This window comes from Ctenocephalides felis, unplaced genomic scaffold (assembly GCF_003426905.1).
Source record: "Ctenocephalides felis isolate EL2017-DRISC unplaced genomic scaffold, ASM342690v1 CF-g0.4_SCAFFOLD_01886, whole genome shotgun sequence".
Classification (NCBI taxonomy): Eukaryota; Metazoa; Arthropoda; class Insecta; order Siphonaptera; family Pulicidae; genus Ctenocephalides; species Ctenocephalides felis.
The window spans coordinates 119,311,159-119,319,084 of NW_020538040.1; the positions used below are offsets into that span (position 1 = coordinate 119,311,159).

Consider the following 7,926-nt stretch of genomic DNA (forward strand, 5'->3'; position numbering starts at 1 on the left):
TTAGCGATAAAAAATATTTGCGTACAACAAAAATAATGATTATTGTCAGTTCTCATTGCAAAACTTAAAATATATGATATTCTTAGGAAATTGACGATGTTACTTAACCACTGTCGAGTCAAATTTTTGAAAATATTAACAGCAATATTTTAGAATCATTAACATCTTTTTTAGAGCTAGTAAAATTAAAAAATTGAGTAATATGATGCAATTTTTATTCTCTCTTTTCTAATTAAGTCTTTATTTAACTTTATTTTATTTGTTTTATGAAAATATTATTGAAATTGCACTAACTTTAAATAGTATACGTATTGTGCTCTTACGAGTATAATAGTTTTTTGTTTCATTCGCGCCAATGTATTTGGCGATTGTCTCACTCTGTCTACTAGTATCATATTGCCAGACTTTTTTCGTTGCCAGACATACTTAACAACCGCAGAAACGTCTGGCAAATTAACTTTATGTTTCTTGACCCTTAATGAACATAATATTAAAATTACAGACTGACTAAAATGATTTGAATTTTTCAAAAAATTAATAAATAAATTGGCGTCTGGCACATATTTAGCAGCGCCCAAAATGTCTGGCAACATAAAATTTGAGTCTGGTGAACCTATTCGAAGTCAAAACAACGAAAATTGGACTGACTAAAATGCTTTCAAAATTTTGAAATCGCGCTGTACAAATTGGCTGCGCACTAATTAACGCAACCACTTCCAGCTGCCAGACGGCCCTTACCCTAACCGAGAGAGCACCAAGGACCACATACCAAAAAACCAGCCTGACTAAAATGCTTGTTTTGAAAACGTTGCTGGCTCCTATACTAATAGTGATCCCCTCGAAATCGTTTAAGATAACTCGGGCGATTCTGAAACTAGTATGATTATTATGGTTACAATTAGTACTCCGTAAAGCTTTCGCGTTTCGGTCCGAGATACAAAATCTCGTTTCAAAATTGAAATATGAATATTTCACTGTGTGTGAGATTGAAAAATCTGCTTTCGCTGATTTTTCATTTTCTTAAAACAACGCAATGAAGCGAATGTTCAAATTCGCACAATTTGAATAAAATGTGCAGAGTATATAGAATACTAACGCAAGCGTTTACTACAATCGACTTTAAAACACTAGACTTTCATCTAGCGCCCAAAGAATTGATTGAGCTATGCGTTTAAAGTATAATATTCAAAAAGAACGCCGTTTTCATTTCGAACACTTCGTCATTCGCTCAGGCATCTGGCGATACCGAGCAGATATACATGGCAGTGCTCTCACACAATGCATAAGAGCGCTAAGCGGTTGTAAACTGCGTCACGCTGCTTTTGCACACTGCGCAATATTTTGCGACTAGCTCCGGTCAAACGTTAATGAAACAAATGATCATTGCCAGAGGCGTTTGCCCACAGTATATTATACTATGGGAGCGCACAACATTTAGTCTGCAACATTATATTGCGACATATAGCACACGTTTCATTCACTTAATAGTAAATGTACGTTAATGATCCTTCCGCAGGTTCACCTACGGAAACCTTGTTACGACTTTTACTTCCTCTAAATAATCAAGTTTGGTTATCTTCCCAGCAACATCGGCAATGTCGAAACGCTGCCGCGCACCGGTCCGAAGACCTCACTAAATAATTTAATCGGTAGTAGCGACGGGCGGTGTGTACAAAGGGCAGGGACATAATCAACGCAAGCTTATGACTCGCGCTTACTAGGAATTCCTCGTTCATGGGGAAGAATTGCAAGCCCCAATCCCTAGCACGAAGAGGCTTCAACGGATTACCCGGACCTTTCGGCCAAGGAAAACCTGCTGATCTCTTCAGTGCAGCGCGCGTGCGGCCCAAAACATCTAAGGGCATCACAGACCTGTTATTGCTCAATTTTGTGCGACTAAATGTCGCCTGTCCCTCTAAGAAGATATATTTGTACGCCGGTAGTGAGAACCACAACCAACAACGACCGAAGCCGAAGCGGAGGGTCTTTGCGATACCAGAAAGTACGTCTATTTAGCAGGCTAGAGTCTCGTTCGTTATCAGAATTAACCAGACAAATCACTCCACCAACTAAGAACGGCCATGCACCACCACCCACCGAATCAAGAAAGAGCTCTCAATCTGTCAATCCTTCCGGTGTCTAGACCTGGTGAGGTTTCCCGTGTTGAGTCAAATTAAGCCGCAGGCTCCACTCCTTGTAGTGCCCTTCCGTCAATTCCTTTAAGTTTCAGCTTTGCAACCATACTTCCCCCGGAACCCAAAAGCTTTGGTTTCCCGGAAGCTGCCCGCCGAGTCATCGGAGGAACTTCGGCGGATCGCTAGCTGGCATCGTTTATGGTTAGAACTAGGGCGGTATCTGATCGCCTTCGAACCTCTAACTTTCGTTCTTGATTGATGAAAACACATTTGGCAAATGCTTTCGCTTCTGTCCGTCTTGCGACGATCCAAGAATTTCACCTCTAACGTCGCAATACGAATGCCCCCAGTTGTCCCTATTAATCATTACCTCGGAATTCCGAAAACCAACAAAATAGAACCGAGGTCCTATTCCATTATTCCATACACACAATATTCAGGCGAATGAGCCTGCTTTAAGCACTCTAATTTGTTCAAAGTAAACGTACCGGCCCACCTCGACACTCGGTGAAGAGCACCTTGGTAGGATTTTGAGTTGGGCCGCCTTTTTACGGGCTAAGCCCACCGGTAGGACGTCCCACAGACATGCCAGTTGAACACCGCGAGCGGTGAACCGACGGTGTGGGACACAGATTCAACTACGAGCTTTTTAACCGCAACAACTTTTATATACGCTATTAGAGCTGGAATTACCGCGGCTGCTGGCACCAGACTGGCCCTCTAATAGATCCTCGTTAAAGGATTTAAAGTGTACTCACTCCGATTACGGGGCCTCGGACGAGTCCCGTATCGTTATTTTTCGTCACTACCTCCCCGTGCCGGGAGTGGGTAATTTGCGCGCCTGCTGCCTTCCTTGGATGTGGTAGCCGTTTCTCAGGCTCCCTCTCCGGAATCGAACCCTGATTCCCCGTTACCCGTAACAACCATGGTAGTCGCAGAAACTACCATCGACAGTTGATAAGGCAGACATTTGAAAGATGCGTCGCCGGTACTAGACCGTGCGATCGGCACAAAGTTATTCAGAGTCACCAAGTCAAACGGTGAGCAAGGCAAGCCCGCCACCGATTGGTTTTGATCTAATAAAAGCATTCCTTCCATCTCTGGTCGGAGCTCTATTTGCATGTATTAGCTCTAGAATTACCACAGTTATCCAAGTAATGTGGTTACGATCTAAGGAACCATAACTGATGTAATGAGCCATTCGCGGTTTCACCTCAATGTGGCTTGCACTGAGACATGCATGGCTTAATCTTTGAGACAAGCATATACTACTGGCAGGATCAACCAGGGTGCTATATATATAATAGCATAGTGCGTAAATGTCCCTCGGCGTCACCCGAGAGACCACACTTTGTATAGAAAAGTTCGATGAATATTTCTAAACAACGAATTTTCTTACATATATATATCTGAGTCGTACGATATTCCCTGGACATGACGAACAGTTTACATCGCGACTTGATATTTTATATATTCTGCGCTTACACAGAGGCTAGACCTTTAACAACCGTCGAAACGGCGGTCCGTACATAAAATTTGCGGTCCGCATACCCAGTTAATTTCAAACAGTCTCTTTACCCTTCGTTAGATTGAAAACGTCGGGGCGAATTCATTATAAGAATTCATCGTTATAACTAACTTTTATTCTCGCTCGGAGAGTATTGAGTTGATTGCATTTCTATATTTTATTTTCCGCATAAGAGTCTTTGCGTCAACGACACATGCCCGCGGATATGCTGTACAGTATGGTTGAACACTTATAAATAAGGTCCAAAACCCGGCCGTAAACCGACATCCAAACATATACGGCGTATATTATCATAGACACGGTCTACGACAGTTTGACCTGCAGCGACGGGTCGCCTCGGGTTACCGTGCGAACCATCACCGCGATGGTCTGGACAGGCTATATGGCGGGTCGCAATAAAATAAATTCTCTAGGACGCGCAACCACTTTAGCAATTTTAGAGCACGTTGTGGTCCAAAAACAAACGTCCTCGCTTTAAAATTGAAATATGAATATTTCACTGTGTGTGAGATTGAAAAATCTGCTTTCGCTGCTTTTTCATTTTTTTAAAACAACGCAATGAAGCGAATGTTCAAATTCGCACAATTTGAATAAAATGTGCAGAGTATATAGAATACTAACGCAAGCGTTTACTACAATCGACTTTAAAACACTAGACTTTCATCTAGCGCCCAAAGAATTGATTGAGCTATGCGTTTTAAAGTATAATATTAAAAAAGAACGCCGTTTTCACAACGAACTTCGTCATTCGCTCAGGCATCTGGCGATACCGAGCAGATATACATGGCAGTGCTCTCACACAATGCATAAGAGCGCTAAGCGGTTGTAAACTGCGTCACGCTGCTTCTGCACACTGTGCAATATTTTGCGACTAGCTCCGGTCAAACGTTAATGAAACGAATGATCATTGCCAGAGGCTTTTGCCCACAGTATATTATACTATAGGAGCGCACTTGATTACAGCAATAATTTGTCGAGTAATCACAAGATTTCATATTTGTGGTCAGCAGACCCAAATAATTTTAACTCGCACCGATCGAACGTTCATAAATGAATGATCCTCGGTGCAAGAAGCTTCGTCAGTTCTGCTGCACCACCCATCTATTTGACTTTAGTCCATTTGAAAAATCCTATATTATTAAAATATATAGATTGTATATTTGCGGTCCGCAGACCCAAATAATTTCAACTCGCTCCGATCAAACGTTCATAAAACGAAAGACCATCGCTGCGAGAAGCTTTGCTAGTTCTGCCACATTCACATATATTTGACCGTAGTCAATTTGTAAAATTCTATATTATTAAAATATATAAATTTCATATTTGCGGTCCGCAGACCTAAATAATTTCAACTCGCTCCGATCAAACGTTCATAAAACGAAAGACCATCGCTGCGAGAAGCTTTGCTAGTTCTGCCACATTCACATATATTTGACCGTAGTCAATTTGTAAAATTCTATATTATTAAAATATATAGATTTCATATTTGCGGTCCGCAGACCCAAATAATTTCAACTCTCTCTGATCGAACGTTCAAAAACGAATGATCCTACCACCAGTTATCTATAGCCGCAAACGAGCATCCGAATATATACGGGGTATATAATTCTAGATGTGGCTCACAACATTATTAAAAGTTACGCTAATATATCATTGACAGACTAAAAGTATCGAATATGATGTAAAAACTACACCGGGGAATGATATCCGTACCCGCCTGAACAACATAGCGTACTTTAGCCTGAGCTTGCTCGCATCGCACTCGACACGACCTATCCCCCTATATAAGGCGCGCGGCCACAGTGTAAGTATTCGACTGAGTCCCAAGCGACGTGATTTTGACCTGCGGCGAGGCGTCGCTCCGGGTTACGGTGTGAATCGTCAAGACAAAAGTCTGGGAAAATTTCGAACTGTGAACCCTTATGATAGAAAATTTTTTGTCGAAAATTTTGTTAGATGTTCAAACAGTTTTATATATATGGACAATATGAATTATAGTTAATTATTGAGTTTTTAGGTGTTTTTTGGGTTTTTTTAAACTTTTGTATAAAATTATGTATTTATTGATTTTTATAGATCTCAATGAATATAAAACGAATTTATATATAGTTATATTATTTTTTATAATTATTTGTTTAAATTTTCTAATTTTACAATAAATGTTCAAACCAGTTTTCCTCGATTTTCTCTTAAACCGTAAAAGATACGAAAAAACTTTGTTCGTACGAAAGATGCAGAATAAAATTACGAATAAAATGGTATATAAATGGTTAGGTGTGTTCATATAATTTCTCTAGATTTTCCGATTTTTCCAAATTTTCACGACGGCAACTCGCCTGTAGGCCACACCGTGCAAAATTCGAAGTTGTGATATATGGAAAAGAACTAAGAATTTTGAGACCTTTCTAACGATGTATAATACTTTATATGTTTTCTTTAGAGAAATATCGAATCGTGAGGAGTATTGCTCCAACCTAGCCGCACTTTGCATTTTGACAAGTTAACATCTACACATATTGCTCTATAACATCAAAACCGTAAAAGATACGAAAAAACTTTGTTCGTACGAAAGATGCAGAATAAAATTATGAATAAAATGGTATATGAATGGTTAAGTGTGTTCATATAATTTTCTCGAGATTTTCCGATTTTTCTGAAATTTTACGACGGCAACTCGCCTGTAGGCCACACCGTTCGGAAATCGAAGTTGCGATATATGGAAAAAGAACTAAGAATTTTGAGACCTTTCTAACGATGTATAATACTTTATATGTTTTCTTTAGAGAAATATCGAATCGTGAGGAGTATTGCTCCAACCTAGCCGCACTTTGCATTTTGACAAGTTAACATCTACACATATTGCTCTTTAACATCAAAACCGTAAAAGATACGAAAAAACTTTGTTCGTACGAAAGATGCAGAATAAAATTACGAATAAAATGGTATATAAATGGTTAGGTGTGTTCATATAATTTTCTCTAGATTTTCCGATTTTTCCAAATTTTCACGACGGCAACTCGCCTGTAGGCCACACCGTGCAAAATTCGAAGTTGTGATATATGGAAAAAGAACTAAGAATTTTGAGACCTTTCTAACGATGTATAATACTTTATATGTTTTCTTTAGAGAAATATCGAATCGTGAGGAGTATTGCTCCAACCTAGCCGCACTTTGCATTTTGACAATTAACATCTACACATATTGCTCTATAACATCAAAACCGTAAAAGATACGAAAAAACTTTGTTCGTACGAAAGATGCAGAATAAAATTATGAATAAAATGCTATATGAATGGTTAAGTGTGTTCATATAATTTTCTCGAGATTTTCCGATTTTTCTGAAATTTTACGACGGCAACTCGCCTGTAGGCCACACCGTTCGGAAATCGAAGTTGCGATATACGGAAAAAGAACTAAGAATTTTGAGACCTTTCTAACGATGTATAATACTTTATATGTTTTCTTTAGAGAAATATCGAATCGTGAGGAGTATTGCTCCAACCTAGCCGCACTTTGCATTTTGACAAGTTAACATCTACACATATTGCTCTATAACATCAAAACCGTAAAAGATACGAAAAAACTTTGTTCGTACGAAGATGCAGAATAAAATTACGAATAAAATGGTATATAAATGGTTAGGTGTGTTCATATAATTTTCTCTAGATTTTCCGATTTTCCAAATTTTCAAGACGGCAACTCGCCTGTAGGCCACACCGTGCAAAATTCAAAGTTGTGAGATATGGAAAAAGAACTAAGAATTTTGAGACCTTTCTAACGATGTATAATACTTTAAATGTTTTCTTTAGAGAAATATCGAATCGTGAGGAGTATTGCTCCAACCTAGCCGCACTTTGCATTTTGACAAGTTAACATCTACACATATTGCTCTATAACATCAAAACCGTAAAAGATACGAAAAAACTTTGTTCGTACGAAAGATGCAGAATAAAATTACGAATAAAATGGTATATAAATGGTTAAGTGTGTTCATATAATTTTCTCGAGATATTCCGATTTTCCAAATTTTACGACGGCAACTCGCCTGTAGGCCGCACCGTTCGGAAATTCGAAGTTGTGATATATGAAAAAAGAACTAAGAATTTTGAGACCTTTCTAACGATGTATAATACTTTATATGTTTTCTTTAGAGAAATAAAGAATCGTGAGGAGTATTGCTCCAACCTAGCCGCACTTTGCATTTTGACAAGTTAACATCTACACATATTGCTCTATAACATCAAAACACGAAAAAACTTTGTT

General features: G+C 38.8%; 1 non-coding gene across 1 annotated transcript; it reads right to left on the minus strand.

Moving 5' to 3' along the window:
* Window positions 1-1,499: 1,499 nt before the first annotated feature.
* Window positions 1,500-3,426, minus strand: LOC113378917. Its single transcript, XR_003367263.1, has one exon. It is a non-coding gene; the product is annotated as a small subunit ribosomal RNA (ribosomal RNA).
* Between the last annotated feature and the right edge of the window lie 4,500 nt (window positions 3,427-7,926).